Raw genomic sequence first — 22,520 nt, 5'->3', positions numbered from 1 at the left:
CTTCACTTAGCGCCGTGTGACGTCGAGTTCATGGCCAGGTCTTCCTCAAGAGCTCCAGCCTCATTAGCAATCTGCATTTCAGAGATTTACCAACTGACACACTGACCGACAGCTGCTACCGGGAACAGCCAGCAGGCAAACAGAGTCCCTCAGCAATGGGGCACTTCCTAAAAATCTACCATTTACAAAGCGGAGATTTCTCCTAATACAGAGACGGCATTATCCAGTGGAAGCGAGCGACATTCTTTCACTGCCAAACCAGAAATAAATTGGCTCAGACTTTTCAGCTAGTCTTTGTAATGACTCAGCGTTGCTAATGTTGCTCTTCACACAGCTGCTGGCCCCATAAAGGACCACACATATGAAAAACTGGGGACATTTCACTCGTTTCTTCCTGCCCGTCTTTGACTCGTGTGAATAGACACAAATGAGACCACGAGGAGAAGTGAATGCACCTTTTTAACGTCTTTGAAAATCAGTTCAATCAGATAGAAACCAACAGCTGATGGAGGCGCTGTGTCAAATCAGGCTGCTATCAGGTTCAAGGTGCAGGGAGAGAGCGAGAGAGAGAGAGAGAGAGAGAGAGAGAGAGAGAGAGAGAGAGCGAGAGAGAGAGAGAGAGAGAGAGCGTCCCCCTCAACGTCTTTTTACACGGGGAGCCAGTGAAGTCACCACAGCTGCTGCCGCTCTGCCATAGAGGCCGAGTGAAAGGTCGTCCCTCCAGCTGAGGGTCGTAAATTCAAGACGTAAAACGGGGAAGACGTACGCTCCACTAAACAGGTGCAGAACCAGAATGAATGGTCACCCGTTTTTTTTTTTCTCCTCTCCCCTCTGATGGAGCAAGGACAAAGAGGGTGAGACAGGAACATTCAGACTTGAGAACTTACGACGTTCAAATGGCCTTAATTAAAACAACGAAACCTTCATGAAACCTCTGCAAATTTAGGATCTGAGGCAGAAACTTGGCTTGTGTGGAGGCTTTTTGGAGCTATAAATTTTAGAAATGTAAGGGAAAAAGGAATAAAACGCCCATATCGGAGCAGGAACAAGGTCAAGAGTGAAACCAACTGAGGGATTTAGCCCAAAAGAAAGCCCATCTTGTTAATTTGCTGCACTTCCCCGTGAAAGGAGAAATGACACATGAGCAGCAGCCAAAGAATTTGAAACAATGACCATGGTTGTATATTTTAGTGTAGAATACAAGACATGAATACTGTAAAGAAGCTTAGTCCACTGTTGTGGATTTCCAAATGGAAATCTGCTTTCTGAACCACATTTAGTTTCCAAGCTGCTCTGGGAGCTAAACCTTTAGTCATGCACGTGCTGAGGTTTTGTTTTATTTTGTCCTTAGAAACATCATCAAAGAGAAGAAAAACGTCTATGCATAAACAGTGGATACTCCTCTTAATGATCTATAGAGTGTGCAACCTTAAGTATAAAAACACTGAGCAATATGGATTTTGTCAACTTGGATACAATTGGGTAACTACATAAAGTTGCTCTGAATCACAGGTGAAAAACACCACAAAGGCTTTCCACATGGAACAATATAAATATTTTCCTGTATTTAATCTACGTACTACGCTGCCCTAGGATTAATGTGTGTAACCCATGACAAGCCCTATTGCATTTGCAGAGTGTATACCCGCCTTGCCCTGGTCTCATCTTTAAATATCAAACACTGAAGACCCTCCAATCACAAGATGTTAAACACTTTGACTTTGTTTTATCATCCACGATACCAAGTCCACCCGTTTGCAGACAGCATGACAACGATATCTCCCGCCATCCTGTCAGTCTAGCCAATATTGGGTCAGTCTGAGTCAAGAAAAAGAGACACATGGACCAAATGTACTTGAAGCGTGCCAAAACTATTTCAGATATGGGCCATACGTGACTGATGTACGCCAGAAGGTAGAACAAAATCAGAGCCAATGGGAGGGCAGATGTCAGTCAGTGATGGGCATGTTGATCTATATCTGCCCGATGTCTCAATATTCCACCATCTGCAACCAGAATACCCCTTCATATTTCTATATTTCACTTTTAAAAATGGCAAAATAATCAGTTCCAGCTACTTTTGTCTGATGGTATTTTGCATCATGTTGACATGTGATGACTAGACCCATGCGAGTTGAGGAGAAAAGTGAGGTGGAGCAAATGATTCAACTAAGTACAAATCAAATAACGTGCATAGCAACACAATCAAGGCCAAAGCGAAAACCTCTGTATTACAAACAATCTAATGACCAGTGAAAGAGTTTGAGACGTTGACATTCAGAATCAAAAGCCGTTTGGAAATGTAAATTTTTTTTTTAATAACTTCAGGTTATTCTGAGAACACTTTCTTTGTATATTGTATACGTCTCCCTCGCAATCCTAAACACATATTATGGGTCATTTAGAGGTCATAGGGTCTTGGACTAACTTGATAAACCACAAGCATTGTCCACATTGTTCAGTGTTCAACTGACTTCCTCTGAAAACGACGACGTTTGAGGGAAACCGTTATGGAAATAGTTGGAGATATACGATTCGTATGGAAGGCCGTCACGCTCACCCACGACGATATAAGACTGACTGTTCTCAATGACATTCATGGAATTTCTGCCTGTTTATTTTTCTTTCATCTCCACATGCCGTCATTAAGAAGCATCCCACACAAATCCAATAAAGGAACAACCAGCCCTCACATTGGCTTTCTGAAGCATCCGTGTTTATTTCCTGCTCCAAGAATGACACCATTATCATACAGAAAATACATTTGATTTGGGTCTTTCCACTTCTTGGCTCCGAATTTCTCTTTTTCTTGGCAGAGAAAAACTTGTTCACTTAGTATAAACATAGATTTTCACAAAGAAGCATTAAACTTTGGGAAATATTTATATGATAACTCATTGGCTTTTTAGCTTCCTCTCTTTTCCACTTGACAGCTTTGACATTTACCATGATGCCGCTGCATGTGGTTGACCCCACACTGAACCAGGAGATGCTGTAGATAATGAAGATACACCACGGATGATTTTTTATTTATTTTTTATTCTTTAAAAATGTCACAAGGAATTTCATGTAGTTTTTGTGGCTGGAGGGCAGTAGCTGAAGCCCTGCACGTTCAGGAAGAAACGGTAATAAAACAGAAACAGTCGAGGCTTGAAGTTCATACCAAAGTGACACATGACGAATGAACTTCCAGAAGATGAAAGAGTTCATGATTCACATCCTAATAACACAAACCGCAGTGGTTCTGTGTATTTACATTAAACATACAAGTATAAAGAAAATCTCTCAAGATGTGTGTTGTCTTCATTGAATGCGCAAAGCAGCAATAAAGAGAGGAAGACTCATTGTATAAAGGCGGCGGTTCCTCTGACGTACCGCCGCACTTTTTCAGGGGTCGTGACCTCTGTGACTTGGTCGTAGAGACAGTGGATGCCAATAAAAGCCGTCTTTTCCCAGTGGCTCGCTCGTGCCTGAGCTGACCTCCCCGGTCGCTCAGATGTGACATTTCCCCCCAAGGCCTGACCCGCCGTAACCCTTCCAGCTATACATCCCAGCGTGGCTGTTATTTTAGGTAACAACGAATAGCTAACCTGGCTTCACAGGATGGTGGAGGTTCAGTTCGACGCTGCATTAATCAACAACTGCAGAGACGTGTGTAACGGGAAGCTCTGTGTGTTCGAGTCGACATTGAGTACTGCTTCTCATCTCGATAAAACGGCATGTTCAACTGGGAGGTTTTCGTCACGGTCATTTAATTCAGCTTCTTTCATCAGGGTTGAGGACACCGAGGAATGCCGTCTCCGTCACTCATTTCTTCAGCTGCTTTTGAACTCTCTCGAACAAGCAGGGCTAAATATTTACACGGCAGCCTCTTGCTTGTTTAATGTTACAGGCAAGCTCGCGCTGCAGAGTAAATGAATGAAAAAAAAAAAAAAAAAAAAACCTCAGACAAAACACCTCCACGGGCTGATGAGTACCAGGCCACTTTACCGTGCCGGTCCCATAGGTTCAACCTCCTTTTCAGGGCATGGGAGCCCGGGACCCGGAGGTCTGCTCGGGGGGCTCAGCGGAGAAGCACGGCTCTGCTGACGCTGCTGTCTCTGTGAAAAGAGGCAATCTGTGCATTTAGAATTGGCTCAGGCCCAGAGAGATTAAACCGAGGTGGGTTGGATCACCATGTGAGGGCATTACAGACAAAGACGACCGGCCATCTGATCAGCTGTGAGCAGACCGTTCATCATCACAAAGGAACGAGGTGGAAAAACGTGCACAATTATTTCTAATTGACAGTGCGTTAAACTCCACCCCACAGAGCTCTCATCCAATCAGCCTAATGACACAGCATTAGTGAGGTATTGTTAAATATTAGCAGCATACTATAGAATAAATGCTTTGAGTACAGTTCAGTTTTATAATCAAATTTTCTAAATAAGCAAAACAATCAAAATAAAAATCACTTTATGAAACTTTCAGATTATTGTTGCAACATTGGAAGTCTTGTCATCATGGTATCACCGACTACAAATAACAGTTCTTTTCTTTTTTTTGATCTCATGCTCGTCTACACCAGCAACGTTTCAGAAGCAGAGCAGTTTATTAAATATTGTTTTTGGTAATTGTTGTTTTTGTGCTTCTGACTTCTTGTCTGCTGGGATATAGTGATGAATGAACAGACTGTCAACACAATCTGGGACAGTAAATCTTGATCTGATTGGCCAAATATGTTGACATGCAGAGCATCAACACATGGAAATTGAATTTATTGCAGTTCAGTCAGTCTATTGAGATATGGATATTGTAATTAACAGTCACTTTTTTTCTAACACAACTCAAACCTTTCTGCACATCAGAAACTGAGCAAGAATACCAAGTTATTTGGGATGTTGACCCGGGCTGCACTCATTGGATTTGCTCCAATATTAAACAGGGACAAAAAAGAAAAAAAAGAAATCACACTGCCGAGAGCAAACTGCTAATAAGTAAGGACTACAAAGCCCTGGACTGGCTCATCTGTCAGAGGGCGCAAGTGAGCTGGACACCATTGAAAGGGAGTGACCCTATATTCCAGCGAGTCAATGTCAGAGTCGTGCAAGATTCCTACATATTCTGCTGAAAGGGGCAAATATTCACCAGCCAATTATCTTTTCTCCATAGAGAAATATTACTGACTGAAGAAGCTCATTTCCTAAAGCTCACACATCACAATCAGGTAATATCTAACGCTTGTTGGAATATATAAATTTATAAGGATGTAAATGGCTGTTAGCGACAGATGGAATAAAATGTCTGTTTTCAAACTGGATTATAAAGTGGCTGATGTTCCGTCCCCTTTAGGATGACGCTTTCAACACGAAGCCATGAGGTTAATATTTAGGAGTCTTTAACAGGGTGTGTGTTTTACAATCGACGAGCTGGAAGCGCTGATAATAAAAGCTCAGATTGAAGAAGAAAAATTGCTGAAAAAGCAGTTTTGTGTCGCTTTGACCCTTTTGTTTCACATAAATGTTTAAGAAATACAACAGTTTGAAAACCAACGAACAGCAACAAAGAAGGATGGAGCTCAGGTAACAGTCAATGACTGGGTGGATGCTGGGGAGTGAAAATCGTATTGTAACTGTAACCTGCAAGATGCTTCCTCTTTAACAAAACATTCATAATTGACATTTTTCAGTTCATGAGCCACGAGAGAAAAAAAAATGGGGGAAAAAAGAACGAATAACTGGCTAACGACACAAGCAGGGAAAAAGCTTTGAGGGCTTCTTCTTAATCCATAATCAGTTTACATTCAGAGATCCTGCTAATTCTCCACCAATGAAGCATCTGTTTTACTCGCCAGTACGTCGTAAAATTGCCAGGGTCAGTCAGAGAGGAGCAGGAGTTTAACCTCCAGGGAGAATAATCAGAGGAAGGAAGCTATTACTGAATGTGATCATGGAACAAATGTCAGCTGTTGGGAGCTTCACTCAATCTGTCGCAAATGCTTTGGTCACAACTCAGACATGGAGACCCGCTATATGACATCAAAGAGCTTTACAGTGCACATGATGGCTTTTACAGCATTACACCGTCATGTAATGTTAGTGTGCAACCAGGCAATATCACGCTGGAGGACAGCTGTCTAATCTGTGGTGAATCAGCAGCAACAGAAAAAGTCCCCGTCCTGCTTCTCCCCGATAGTGAAAAGAACAACAGCCATCAGCAGGAAGAGGAAACAATGTCCAATGTCACAACAGAGGAGACGGCAGGATGAGGCCCGCTCAATTCTCCAAATCCGAGGGTGAAACAAAGGATCCGATTTGTGCGTTCGTAACAATTGACGGGGAGTTTTTTTTTTTTTTTTGACACTGTCTTCTGGATCCAAGATGCACAATTTTTCTGCCGAATCTCAGACAAGCACAGCCAATCTGCTGTGTGAATGAAAGGCTCATGAGACATGGCAGAGCACAGGCACTTCTGGGACCAGGCTTTTTTTTTTCTCCTGTTTTTTTCTTTTTTTCCAGTCTGGTGCTGCATTTGTCTCATTTGGCAAAAATCTGATGATTAGATTCACAAGTACAAGTGCATCGTTTTTTATTCAGATGCATGGAAATAAAAATGTCTGGCTCACAAAAACATCGGAGGCACGACAGACTACATCCCTACTTGAGCAGAAAATCTTACGCGCTTGTTGCCCCGTGTTTGGAATAAAGACCACTTTATAAAGTAATCCTTCACCAAAATTGCAAATGTCAGGATTTGGGGCTTGTCTTACGCAAAAAAATAACCTCAATATTTTCACATTTGTTAAGTAGTTTTGATACGTAATGACAAAAAGGTACTTTAAGATTTTGGATTTTAACAGTTTTCTGGTTATAAAATGACTTTGGGCTTGATTTTCTGTGAAGTTGCTTGTCATATCAGTAGTTGTAGGTTTCGGGTTTTTGTGCTTGTTTGCTTATTTGGGTTTGCTCTCACCTCCACAGTTCGTCAGACTGATATTTTTGTAATTAGTCCCAACAACTTTAGACAACTTCATTTTTCCGTTATGGGCATTTCTTGCATCCTCCAGTTTCGACACGCACGCCTCACAAACAATCGCAAATCACTGTTAAGATACAACTGGGAACTGATACTAAATTACAATAAATGACCATCCAAATGGATATTAAGACGCAGTAATGAACAATTGATGCAGAAAACTAGGAACGTCAAAAGAAAAATGAGAAGTAAAATCCTGAAAAGAAATGTTTGTCACTTGAGGCTTTTGTTTAAATGACAAACATGAAACTCACACTCATGTCAGGATCCTAAGCTGTTTACTGCCTGAGACCCTCCTGAAACTTAATCCTGGAGAGAGCCGTCGGTGAAAAGATTAAACATATTAATATCTTCCCGTGCAGTGCGGAGTGGACAGATTTATGCAGCGGCATGATGGCGTCATAAACCACTCGTTAATTACTCAATTTGCAAGTCAGCACAACCATGAGCAGTAAAATATTTTCACAGGCAATCAATCATTTCGAATATTTCGTAATAACGCCGGAAAGTTATCGCCTCGTGGATCTACGCCGCCTCCATCCGGCCAAGTCTGATCCGACATGATTGTCTGTCCACTCTCATATATCACGGGTAATGAGGACTGCTGGGGAATGCAATAAAAAGCTATTAAGTGTGAGCTTTTAAGACAAATTGCAGTCACAAGAATGGGTCAAGCATGCTGCAGCGACATTTGACATCTGGTAAACAAAAACTAATCAGTTTTCTTGGAGCTGGAGTGAACGTGCATGATGGATTCAAAGACTTATTTAGGAGGTGTCGTGTTAACAATAATAATGAGATGTAAATTTACTCACATGACAGATGAGCCATGAGCCTCTAGGAAAACCTTTATTTTGAATATCTGACAGTTCTCTATGATCACGGTGTGATTTTGATGGTACTGCAAAGGTCATTGATTGAGCGACATGCTGTCATTGGACAGTTGTATTGAGGGCACTGGGACAACTGGTCTTTGTGTAGAAAGTGTAATTTCACTGCGTTTTGATAGAACAGTCGAGCAATTATACAAGATTGCATTGCAATTCCTCCAAATGGAAACTTTATTTAAATTTCACTTAGAGCTTAAAAGCGGTGTGTGGACTTTTAGAGATTGTTCTTATAGAGATTCAAATGTTTTTTTTTAAACAGACCGAGACCAAGAATTTATCATCTGGGTACTTGCCAACACTGAATACTGACATGAGTATTGTGTAGAACCAATGTCAAATTCAAGGCCTGCGGGCCAAATGTGGCCCGCTACGTAATTTTATGTGGCCCGCGAGGGCTTAAAGGTCTGATTTTCTTAAAATAAATACCGGATTATTCCCAATAGACGTGCAGTGCACAAGTGCAAGCCTTGGGGTGCGAGTCTATTGGGAACGTGTGAACGCAGGTTCAAATATTCTAGAAAATACGGTCATTACATGTGCCTTTGTTGACACTGGAAGTAGTTCTGCACTTGTGCATATCCAGATTAAGATGTTCCAGCGCCGACCCGACGGCGGACAACCCCCTGCGAGAAACCGCACGCGGGTAATGCAAATTTGATTTACAAATTCTATCAGATAATTCTATGCAAGATAAAAAGTCAGGAAATGCAGCGGCTCTCAGAACACTCAAACTCTGAATTTTAGTATGACGCAAGGGGAACCTTGACTTAATGTGCATTGACCGACACTAAAACTGACTAAATTCAGTTTAGTCAGTTTTGACATGAATTCATGACTGACAATACTCATTTCACATTTGTGTATCCCCACAACCAACCAAACTGCAGTATTATAGTTTCCTTCATCCAAACAGCAGTGGCTGTCATATACAACATTAATACAGCCTTTTTTCTTATTCTCATGGGGCTCCACAGAGACTGAATCAGAAAAATCAATTATATATACCAAATTTGAACAAAGAGCTGCACTGTAGCGCCAAAGCTAAAACTCTAACAAGTGTCAGTTGAATGTTGCTGTTGCTGCACGGCCAGATCCGTCATTGTGCCAGCACATGGCGTACCAGCAGAGTAAAGAAGGAAACCTCCGACAGTGGAAACCGGAGGATACCGGACTAATGAGCCGCTACTTTTAGAGAATGTGGTAACTTTGAGAAGGCGGACGGAGCATCAGAGGTCACCTGAAGGTCAGGTGGCTCTGTGCAGGAACTTGTTCCCTGATTAAGATGGAGGATGCTGAGCGCAGAAGGCAGGAGAGGTGCAAACGAGCCAGGGGACCCGGGGGGCCCATCTGTTGTGGGCAAATAAACGGGGGCTCCAGTGAATGACAAAACAGCGCTGCCTGTCCCTCTTCGAGGCCCAGCAGACAGCTCCATTAATCAGGACCAGGATGAGCCTGCTGGGCTCGCAGTGACAAGTCAGCAGTGGCACCGACTCTCCCTCCTGCTCCTCCTGCTCCTCACACTGTATCTCCATTAGAGGCTGGAGGTGTCAGCTGGCTGCCACTCCCGTTCCTCCGTCGTCACTATCGGTGTTTTCACAACTGTCCTCCAAGAATAACTGAAAAAGTGATGCAGGAGGATCAGAATAATTTACGGGCCGTCAGTTTTCACACCAGTACGTAAACATTTGTTTGAGGAGTTGCTCTGGCATCAAGATGACTCCGGCTGAACTCCACCATCTGAGGCAACCAAGCCAACAGAGATAAAAAGTTCGACCGTGCCACTGTAATCTGTTCAGATTACTTCAATGTTCTTGACAAGAGAATTCAGGCGCCTTCAAATGATTATTAAAGAGTTAAGTCAAAACATTTGAACTGCTTAATACAGGATTTTGTGAGACCACACCAAGATGGGGGATGATGGTAAAATACTGTATGTCTGATCAGCTATGAAAAACAAAATACTGTTATCGTTGGATTTGACAAATTCACACACCGTTGTCCCAAAGCAAAAGTGTTGAAGAACAAAACCTGTAGAATCTCATGGCCACAATTGTAGTCAAACTAATAATCCAAACTAATAAGGAAACTCTTTGAAACACACTGACTTTAACGTTTCTGATGATTATTGGTAATCATCAATACCAAATTCTGCTTGCGGTCTGATGACGACATGATTGTTTGGGTTAGCAGAGAAAAGTGAGCATATTACAGCGTTAATCCAACTTTCCTCGAGTGGTGCCGTGTCAAAAGGTCACGAAAGGAGCCTGTTGACAGTTAAGCACAAATGCTGGCGTGTGCATGGATCACGTGTATATGTGCACATCGAGAGCGGGGGGGGGGCAGTGAGGGAGAGGGGCTTCTGACAGCATCACTCCAAACATTACAGCAGTTTATCACTAATTTTGTACACACTTTAGGATTTAAATTGGCAAATTACGTAAATATGACTCCATTGATGAAACAGTTGTTTTTATAAGGAATGATTTTGTACATACACACACTTCAGCTGAACGATGGTGGTGCACGAACACTGCTGTCTTTGTGGATTTTTTTTTTTTTTTACCATGTTCATCGCATTAATACTAAGTAGTTATGGAAGGTTAAATTTAGAAGCATCTACCCTATATTCATCAAATTCTGCCATCATCAACACAATGACAATAATTTTACATGATTTTTGAAGGAAAACAAATTAGCAATACTGATTGGCAAGATTGCAACAGATTCATGGTAAATAATCTGAAAACACATAACAATGAGTGATCTTATATTGGTCAGGTAAGTGCATGAAATTATCCACGTGAGTGTTTTACGATGAAGTCAGTTTTATGACCTGACGTGTTGAAGTACTTTTAGCCGAGCCCACCTACATAAAACATAATGACTTGTATAATATCAAGGTAAGTGGCCATTTAGATATGGATTTCAATAGTCGGAAGAGAAAAACATATCCATAAATGCAAACAAAACCTGCAACTGGCATATGTCCATGTGTAGTTTGAAAATGTCTGAAAGGTCATCAGGTTGTCAGAGCAAAGCACGATGGCACTGCATGAAAGTAGACCGAGTCACTATTTACTTATTTATCAGTTCACCGTAGATGAAAAGCAAAGTGGGCTACAGCTCATACAGTAGGTCAAATATTTTAGGACATTAAGCTTTTTGTTTCCAGTCGAATAACTAGATCGATTTCCTCTATTATGTGAAAACACTTTGAGATCATTGGACAAAATGCTTCGTTTGCCCCCCCCGCCCTCCCCCAAGCACCCGGAACGCTCACACTTTTGTAACCATGAGCTATTTTCAGCCTGAACGCGGCCTTAGCCCCGGTTGGCAAGCACATCTCCTGCTTCTCCAGCAGTAAGATAAGACGTGTCCCTTCATCCCCGCCTCAGACACAGAGAGGGGGAGTGCCGAGAGGGGTGAGAGGGTGCAAGCAGAGATAGTGGAAAGATGGAGGAGCACTTTAATAGTATGATTCAGCAGAGGTATCAATTCCCACAGATGGCAGACTGGCTCCTATTGACTTACATAGGAGGAGAGTAAAGAGGCAATCAAAACCACCCCAGGGACGGACAGTCAGCTCATCAAAAGGGAGCCAGGATCTGCGTGCCTGAGGCCGCTCATCAGGCCCAAGTGGGAAAGAACGGAGGCTGTGAGCACAAAGTGAATGTGCTTGGAAACACCACAAAAAAATAAAAATCGACTCATCTCAGACTGAAGAGGTGGCACATAACTGAATCCTTTAAGATGTCACTGTAAACACCAACATCTATCGTCCTGCCGCCCCCGTCTCACTGGATCCTTCCTGTCACTGGCGGAGACATTACTCTCGAAGGACAGACTCGAATTTAACAACTACCTCCTTTCAACTCTTCACCGCCCGCGTCTGTTCATCCAGACAGACAACTGGAAATCCTGAGTGACAACCCAAGGCTGTCTGAGCGCGGCTGCGTTTAAGTGAAGACCAGGTGTCAGAGGATGTCCCGTGACATGGAAGCATTGTACGACAGCCACAGACGTGCCTCTGGTGGTTTGTTTTGGAGGCTGGCAGCTTTCACACTTACGCTCACGGGGCTGCTTTAAATAACACAGTGACGGGGGGGAAGGCAGAGGAGAGGTGCGAGAGATCACTCCACCTGAAGATGAGACGACCCAACGCTGATCTCACCTCTTGTTTGTAAAAACTACCACGACGCCTTACAAGCTGGTGTCACACCAGGAGTAAAATGACATTAACCTTCTGCGGAGACTTTTAATCAGTCTAATGAGAGACGCCAGACAGACAACAGCCTGACCTCCAACCCCTGATGAGCAAGTGATGGAGACAGTTGGCACTGACAAGACACGATTAATATTTCATTTATGGTGCTTTAATGATCATTAAACAGCACCGTGAACTCAGCTGGAAACATCTGATCCAGTGTTGTACTACCTGCTTCTCTGTGTAATAAATACAGATGAATACAAATGATGGGGGAGTGGTGAAGTTGACGTAATCTGATAAGTGAAGGAAACGAAACACTTTTAATATAGCACAAATGAGTCTACATGATATTCAAGTGCAGGTTGACTCAGTGGTAATCATTCATTCTTGCAATTGTGTCTCATAATACAGGGGGAAGAGTAGAAATTAAGTAATTAAGTTTGTGCTTAATAGCAAATCCTCACAGCATGACGATAAAAAAAAAAAAAACTTCCCAAAGACAACAATTTATGAAATTAAATTTTAATGAGTCACAACCACAATAACCACAGGTTACTTTGCTTTTAAAATAAAACCATTTCATTACATAAGAAGTCAGGTAATCAGAGCCTCCAACCCAGTTTTCTGAATAGGAAGCAGCTTTTATTTTGTTCTCCAACATCGAGAGTGAAATACTGGGATATGAAGGGACTGATGTTGTGTTTCAGTAATAAAAGTAAACAATTACAATACAGGTCCTTTGGAATTATGATACACTTGTGATAAATGACACAAAAATCACAAGTTTATCCATTTGATTTGGTTCATTCCTCATCGGTCTGAAAACTCCAGTGAAAACTGCACCAGAAAATAAAAAGTGGTTTGGGTTTGAAACAAGTTTGTTTTTCAAGTGTTATAGCCTACAAATAGTTGGGGATGATTACATGTGAAAGAAAGTAAGTGTGAAAGAAAGCAGAGCTTCAACAGACAAAACAATTACATTCTCGTATATATATATTAAATACTGTAAAACTGAAGGAAACATTTCCCCACACATTTATTTTGAAGGAAGTGACAACAGTCACCAAACAGAATGGAAGCCGACTTACCTACTTGAGTCAGTGCAGAAACAACTAGTGTATTTTCTGGTCTACACAGAAATGAAATTATGTGAACCAAAGATTTAACTCAGAAATGATATATAACTATTAAATTCTATAAAAGGGCTTGAATGGTTGGCTAAAGGCACCTACAACTGTGTTTAACAGTTTACCACATCCAGCACTTTTATGACATTTGTCACGGAACAGTACTTGTCTAATGTTCACTACAACAGCTACAATAGCTCTGGCCAAAATATTCTTGACGGGTTATTTCGCTCGGGTTTCTACTGACTGAGAACAGAGATAACCTCGAGGCGACTGTTGTGACACCTGTCACATCCTGTGTTTGGCTCATTAGGAGTACTTTGGTCAATGCTTCCTACATACTTCAATTGAATTACACCACAGTTTGCTTGGTTTGCTTATCAGGTGCCCAGCAGGGCTCCCACTTTCCATGAATTAACCACACTAATCTACAACTGACTCCATTTTAATCAAACCAAACCAGATCCGTAAGCAGCCAAACTCACGCGCTCGCCTCCCGGAGCTCGACTTCAGAGGCCTGGCTATAAATACAAGACACCTAAGAGAAGTCAAACTGATAAATGTCCTTTTATGAGCCACTTTCTTCTCTCGCAAAATAATTTGTAAACCACCTGGAACAAGCCACTTTGAATAAAAGCCACCAGCTTTGCGGATTATTTGTGTATGTCAACATGCCAATATCGGTAACACATGTCAGATTAGTCATCGTGTTTGTCATCACTGCGACGCATGTCGGCTTCACCTTTCTCTGCTGTTTGTAAACAAAAGGCGTCTATGTGTCCGACGCTCCTCCTCTGCTCCCATCAGCTCAACAAAGGCATTTTAAAACGGGCTTATTAGACGCGTGGGCATGGTTCCTTTCAAACCAGAGTCCCTTCCAATTGCACAATGGCAGGACACATAAACACAGTATGTAGGTCAGTCAAACAGTTTGCGTCTGTTGTCTCACTTCATGCCTGAAGTAAGCCGACAGCGAAATCAAACACGCTGTTTGCCGAGTGTGACTCATCTCTCATGGAGGACGTGGAAAATGGAACAAGGTTCGCCTCCTGCACCTTGATGTAGCCCTCCAAGCTGCTGTTTGTGTCACTTTTTCTTTTCTTTTTTTTTTTTAAACCAAATTCTGCCACGGTCTGTGCCGTCCCGACTCTTTGACAGCAGCTGAGGATCACATTTCCTTTCTCCTATGACAGGAGGTTAACCCGGACCTCCAGGGTGTGTTTATAGCTGCATGTCAGTCAGTGGCATAAACTGTGTTGAGCTACTTGTAGTGCGAAAAGTGAGGCGGAAATGATGGGAGGAAATCCATTCACTGATTTCACACATGAAACACACGGAGAGCTTTTACAATTTTCTATTTGATATAACGCTACAGCTATAAAAAAAAATATAAAAAATCTGCCGTCCGGTGGGTTTGTGAGAGAGGGGTTCAGTGGTGATTTTGAGAAAAATATGTCAGACAAAGGCATCCGGCATGGAAAAATGATTTTTACCCACTTTAAAAAGCCTTTAAAAAGGAAACTGAGGGAGTTCAAGAGGTTAATGATCTGCTGACAATAAATACCCACGCACACCAAACACAGCAAAATGTGCTCTTTGCTCCTCTGGTCTGAAGAGGGCTGGACTTCTGTCCATGTCTCTCCACCGTCTTCATTTTGCTGAAATGGGCTCAATTAAGGTTCAGCAAACTTCGCAACCCAAACTAATTCGCTTCTGCACAGACGAGACGGCAGCATTAAAATTCTTCTAAAATATCCATTTTCACAGCTCTTATCTTCTATCTGTTCTCGGGCTTGTACTTTTGACATCTTTTACATTTCAGCATCTTTCCACATCAAATTCCATATTTTTTTTCTTCCTGTCAAGTTCTGGATGACTACACCCGCAACCTTTCAATTCTGCATTAAACGCAAATGTATTTGCAGCTCAATGTATGTCTCCTCTGAGCATCTAAACAGCTTTCCGAAAAGGACTCGAACTCGGTTATGTAACAGACATATGTACATCTCAACTGGCTACAAAAGCCAAGAAATAAATCTGGAACACACCCTCCACTGAAGCATTGCTACCACCGTCTACAATGTGGATCATAGCACTAAAACACCGTCATCTTTTCTTTCTCAAGGAAATTCTTGTTTCATTCATTGTCTAGTTTTGCTTGTAAATTCAGTGTTTCTTATGAGCTGATGTACACGTAAATATGTCTGACTATAACTTCTTTTACTTTAATCAATGCAGCCCTCAAAACACTAAAACGCATTCCTAAAGTGCTGAACATACCTCACAATAAAAAAAAAACATTTCCAATTCTGAAATGTTGAACGCTGCCGTCTTTGTTCTGTGACCTGATCACCATACTTACCGTTGCTTTTTGGCCCCAGAGTGCCTCTCAAAATAGGAAAATGGGGTTTTAAATATGCTGCTCCTGCAGCCTGGCTTCTTCACATGTTTTAGAAAGCAGATTGAAAGCATTAGAGGAAGATGTGTAGAGGTTGTGACTGATGGTCTTCTATCCACAACATGTGGACATGCGTTTGAAAACAGTATGTGTATATATCTGTAAACGTTCGTTGGAATGTGCTGCTGCTGATACTAACCAGGACAGTCCTGTAAAAGCCATTTTCAATGTCAGTGAGGGTTTTCTCAGGCTAAACAAAGGTTAAATACTATAAATTGAAGAAAGAAAATACATAATCATGTGATCTCTGACATTGTTTCACAGGGGTTTTAATGAATCCGGTGCTCATGTGATACCTAGAAGACTTCAGCTACAACTTGGGCCCATTTTAGTATTCTTTATATTCTTACTCGATGTTCACACTCCTGATTTTGTACTGGAAATGGACGCCACTCACATTCCCCGTGTACCACAAGAACCCCTGTACAGAAAAAGGCTATGCTGTGTTCACAGGCTTTGCCAACAACAACAACAAACAAAGAGTCAGGGAAGCTGTGTATTTTCCTGATTATTCGACTCGTGACATATTTATAGATGAAGCCGCACTGTCATGGGTGTGATTCAGAAAATACATACCGCTCATTCAGACATGTGGTTCAAGACGAGCTTCGGCAACTCTGAAGGTTTTCCAATGCATCTTATCTCCATGTAGATGCAGATTGTCAAGCATCACCTAATTCTCTTTACTCGAAACGTTTCCATTTGAGGCGTCAATGACATCCTGTTTGGCCACTTTTTCATATTTCGGCTCTTGGCACTGGAGATGAGAAGCAGGAGTTGGTCTGCAATGATAGCGGGGGGTCATGAACACCTCATGGGCACAGTGTTTCAGGGTTTAGGAAGAGATAAGATCCAGCTGCTTCCCAGGGGTTCTGCCTTCTCAAAAGCCTGTTAACATGCCTCTCCGGCCTGGAGAGACTTGTTGAGGCTGGTGGCTCCTGCGTGGCTGGCTCCCTGCTGCTGGGGGTCAATTGGGGGTGGTGGTTGGAGTCAGAAGCTTTGTCTTTAATTCAAAAAGTACTAAATATTCAAGCTGTTGGATAGGAGTCGTTAGGAGTCGGGGGCTTGCAGGTCGTGTATCTGGTCATTACTCAACAGTTAAATTCAAACCCAATCAAAAAGTACATGTGGTTAGATACACAATCGAGAAATACCTCTTCTCTAGATCTCTAGAATACAGGATAGAACCTATTATACCATCTTAGTAATGGAAGAAATAAGATTTAACTAAGTGCTGATGGGGGAAAAAAATCCTTTTTTTATGAACCCAGTATGGGGAAAATCCCAAAAGCTGCAAAACAAAGCAACAGTTCCTCCTCCAGACCGATTGCTGTCCTAAGCCATGAAAACCTGAGGCAAAATCTGCGTGTGCATCTGTTTGACAGCGGGTGTGAGATCGGTGTGCTTCTCGCTCTGCCGCTGAATGTGACGTGATATCAGCCCTCTGCCCCGTAGACTCAGACAAATCACGGTGCCTCACATTGATCACAGGGTTTGAAACTGACAGCATTGTGCAGAAACCCTGCACACGTTCAGACGGTCAAAAAGTTCCTGTGGGAACTTCCTTTGAGTATCGCAGGGATACTGGGTTGTGGTCAGACACTGGGGGAAGGTCAGACAACATCCGTTTCTTTCACTGTTGATGAAGCGGTTCATCAGCGTGACTGATTGAAATACAGAGTCTAATTTCTACACTGATTGGTGAGTCCTTGGGCAATCTTCTGAGGATAAATCCTCCTCAACACATGCAGTAGTTGACTTGATTCACACAGTTGAGGAACTTCAAACACATCGTGAGAAACTTCAAAAGTTCACTCCCATAATGAAAAGTTGAGCCAGCGTTCCAATGTCACGTGTGTTTTAGTATGCAGAACACAACTCTGCAGCGAGCCTCATTTAAAGCTCTGGCACCAAGAGGACCGTGCTGATGGTACAATTAACTTAGCATTTAATGTAGTGTGACCTTTGACAGCAGAGTGTGTTTGACTTAGTGCATAATATATCAGAAAATAGAGAAATTTTCCGAAGCACAATATGTCATATTCACTTGCTTGTCTCGTCTGGCCAAAGGTTAGTTTTGCGTCACATTACATTTTCTCCTGTGACAAAGTTTAGCCTCAAACGCTGCCCTGAGCTTTTTACACATCCAACTCTGCTGAGAGTATTAGCACTAATGCAAACAACCAATTTCCAGTGCACAATAATACTGGGCTACATTTTGCGCTCATGTGAAACAAGGGCTGATGGTCTTCAGTATTCATCAGCAGCTCATTTCCATCTGAATGCCAGCTGACCTGCAAGCTTGAAAAGCTCCTCTCTGACAAATGAACACTTTTAGGCAAGTGTGAACTCTACGAGACCTTGGCCAACTTACTCTTTTTGGGGGGTTTTATTTTCTTGATCACAAATGTATATTTCACAAACATATCCAATGACATCACTGACCAGAGGGACCCGTACAGTTACATAACAGCATGACATTGCTCCTGGCACTCAACATTTCTCCAACTAGGTTTTTTTGTTTTTTTTTCTTCCTCCTGACGATCCACACCGTTCATGCCCGATGTCTGTTTAAATCCGAGAGACAGTTAAGTCACACTTTAAGAAACACACTTAAATATAAAGACTAAACCAGAGGTAAACAACTCAATTGTGATCGGCGTGACTGACGAATCTTGATTTGTGAGCTTTTTCAAGCAGCAGTTACTCTGTATATCTCTGTTGTCATTTGCATCACAAGGATCACAACAGACAATGAACTAAAGGAGGAACGCGAGTTCTCATCCTGACCATCAGCATTCACATTAACGCACTCACAAAGGTGTGAAACTAAGGCCAGATGTTACCGTGATATGGGATTAATAAAGACAGCGGTGGAGCTGGATATCATTGGCTCTAGAGTGAAACAGTAAAAACAAATTACAAAAAAGCAAACAAATCCATATGTGTCCTGTTTTTTTAACCATTTATTTAGTTTTAAGCACCGACTGAGTCGTCATCATTAAAATAATACGTCAAGAGTTTCCACCATGTTCTGGTGTCACTGTCACCCTTGTAGCAGGTCAATAATAATCTGCCCAATGGAGGAATTCCTGTCGATGTTATGGCCTCTTTCTATATCCAGCATGTTTTGTTTACAATAAAAATAGACTTGATGCCAGAAAACATGCTGTGGATTATGGCTGAAGTCCACAACGGAGCTGTAGAACTTATTGTTAAAAGCTAATCTCAGAGCACAGAAACAACAAAACGACTGCAAGGATTCACAAAAGTATTGTCTATTTATCTATTGGTAACCGACAAGACACTCTTACAGACGACATGGATCGCCTTGATTGTAAACTGGGGAATGAAGAGGGTAAAGAAGCAATCCGATCCTGCCATAATCGTCACAAAATTTAAAAAGCTTGACGCAACCTTTACACGCTTTTAAAATGGCAGAATACAATCACAATGCAATATCAGTTATTTGGGAGGCGCTACAGTGAAGAGTGAATTTGTAATCTTTGTCTAAGCAGTTTCATATGATTCAAAGTTTTGTACTGTGCAAGCAAGATGCTGGCAGCCCAACACAAATCGCCGCCGCCAATAAAAGCACACAGACGGCACCGAAACAAAGAATGCAAATGAGGCGGCGAACTCCCGAAGAGAAGAGTGATGTCATTCGATAATAAACACTGTGAAAAAAGTAAAAGAGGCTGAAACTTGCAAGCGGCTCAAGTCTGCAGGAGTATCAGCTGCTTTAATTTATCCCAGCATCCAAGTCCGGAAAAACAGAGATTACATAAGAGCAGACCTCCATGTATTACCAGGCCTCCAAGTATGTGTGCAGCCCTTCCTTGTGGCAAGGCAGCGGAGTTTGGCCCGCAGCGAGTTTGCCTGGAAATCACACTGGTCTCGGAGCTCCGCTCCAACATACGTAACACTGACTCCAGTGAAGAGCACAAGGTCTCAGTGTATCGGAGCGGCCAGGAGTGATGTAATCACAGCGGCGCAACAAAAATAAAAATTCCTCCGCTAACTCGAGGAAAAGAAAATATCTCTGGCTTCGCTGCGACTCCATCTGCATGATATTTCCATCAAGCTGGGAACACATGGACATCGTTCAAGAGTCCAACTCTCTCAACTCTGCTCTTTTTTTTTTTTCTTCATTTTTTTTGGTTACTTCAAAAATGTGAAATGTTCGGAGAGCAGACTGGTTCAAGGTCTGAAACAATTAGTCAGCGATTCAATCTAGAGAGAAGTTTGAGAACTGATTTATTGAGGAAATCATTAAATAATTTCTTTTTTCTTCATTTTTGTTCTTATTCTACAGTATAAATGACTGGTTAGAGTCAAACTAATTGAAAATACCTTTAATTTCGGGGGAAACAAGGAGAGTTTCGTCATCTCATATTCAGCATTTGTGTTACACCTGAATAACTGAGCCAAGCCTCATTTTGTCTTCTAACAATGGTTCTCAAAGTTTGGGGCGGGCCTCGCCTGGGGGCCACAGCAGCAGGAAGTATCAGGGATTCGTGGGAGTGGCCTTTTCTCAGCAGGTGCTTGACCTTTTCATTTTTGAAAAACAAATCATTATCTGTTAAACCACACTTTTTTCAAAACTAAATTCATTGCAAGCGTGAGGGATGATTTCAAACGATAAGATAAGCTTCAGGGGAAAACCATAGGGTGGAACAGTTACGGCAGTTGCGGTTAAAACAGAGATTTGCAACATATTTCACATTTGCACGAGATAACAGCAAGCCAGTCGAGATCTATAGTAAATAATAGCTGATAACATGAAAAATAATAGTAAGTCTGACATCCAGCGAGTAGAAGCTGAAGGGAATCGTGTGATTCAATAAAAGCCCATTTTTAAAAAAACAATAGGAATCTGCAACAGTTGCATCACACATCAATTTTTTTTTTTTTTTCGGGAACAAGTTTACAGACGTCCTTCATGTGCTGCAATATTTTTTAAATCCAATCAATTATTAGAGGAGTTCCAAACTCTTTCACAAGATCCAAATATTCATAAAAATCCTTGAGGCATTGTTGAACATCTACACAATCTACACTCGGCTCAACGACGCAATGATGCAAACAACAGATTAGTGTTCCCAAGATAAGCAGATGTAGAAAAACTAATGAAGACGGAAATAGTAAGAATATTTTTTGAAATCTTTTTTTTCTGATCTGCATGTGACTTTGAATATCTTCAAGACATACAACTGTGAGTTTGTGGATTTAAGTATTCAGATGTGACGTGTGAGAGTTCTGATATTGTCACTAAACTTTGAAAGTGCATTTGAGCATATCAAACTACCCCATATTATTAAAGCTTGGTCATGTTTTTTTCGGAATCACAAACACTTTAATCTGTTGTTTTGGAACTTTGTGATTGAAGCGTCGCAGGTTACTGTAGTGCTCCGTGGCTATCAACTCAATATCTTTTGGTTACAACAAACTACGACTTTCCAAGCTGCATCTCAGGTCTGGAGAACCACAGGTAGTTCTTTTTTCTCATGATTAAAACTGAAAATACTTGAGCAATAAAATAGTTGACAGATACCTGCCGCAGCAATTACGGTAAACAAGCCTGGACCACACCATGCTCATCTAGTTATCCATTTACATCCTATCCTATTTGAACTCGTTTTAACTATTTGTGCAAAGTGGATCTGCTGTGATGAGGGACTAATAAAGTCTGATCTCATCTTTTCTTGCAGTTACATCACGGCGCCTCCTCTGCATGGGGGATTAGAAGTTTCACTCCAGCAGGGTGGATGCATGTTGTCATGGAGCCTTGAACCCAGGTCACAGCACACTTCCCCTGTCCCCTGTGCACCGCCCAGCCCATCGAGACACCCCAAACAATGGATCCACTCTAATCCTGCCTTTTGTGGTCCTCCCATGTGTCAGCCTGCATGGCTGCACCCGGCATGTCTCAGACACTCTGCTCCACCATCCTCAACTGCTTCTATTTGCTGTCACAATATACACATATATATATATATATATATATATATATATACCAAAGCAGCTTCACAAAATACATTAAACAACCTACAAATCCACAATCCCTGTGCTTCACTTGATGCTGGTACAGGTGCCCTTTGTTATCTTGTGATCTACTACACTGACAGCACAGATCAAGCCAATGCTTGGAGCAGGTTTGTTGTTCTCCAGGGAGAGATAAAATGCTTATACATGCACAGCAAAATAAAAATAAATAAATAAAGGAAGAATCAACAAGCAAAATGCAATAAAAACATGTGGTCGTGCGATCAGCTGAAAAAGCATGAAACTATAGCGGAACACGTGTTTGGAAACATCCCCAGCTCCAAACTCTGCAGCTTTACCAGGAGTTAGACAAAAGAGAAGCCGGACAAGAACAACACTTGTCCTCACAACAATACTTTTGCGCAGGTTGAGATCAGATTCACACCAAAATAAATCATCCGCACGATCGATCGCATCCCGACCCAGCTATAAACGATTTCTTATTTTGATTTCATTTGCACAACACAGACCGGGAGATAACGAGACTTTTTTCCAGGAGCACCAGGATTATTGAATATGTCTTCTAATAGAAAGATCTCCTACCTGAGCTGCACGGTGCTTCCGCCGTCGCTTTGAGCCTTTTTATTCCGGTTTTTTTTTGTGTTTTTTTTGGTGACGATCAGACTTCTCGCGGACTGAAATCTCCACCTCACTTCCATGTGCTCGCGACTGGGACCACGCGCTCAGGGGAGCGCTCGGAATACGACGCGTGACGTCACACTCAGACCGGCAAACAAGTAAAAAAAAAAAAAAAAATCACTGCAGAGTCAATGGAA

Source organism: Lipophrys pholis (genome assembly GCF_963383615.2).
Source record: "Lipophrys pholis genome assembly, chromosome: 20".
NCBI lineage: Eukaryota > Metazoa > Chordata > Actinopteri > Blenniiformes > Blenniidae > Lipophrys > Lipophrys pholis.
The sequence above is the reverse complement of the archived record's forward strand: the minus strand, read 5'-3'. Positions refer to the sequence as shown.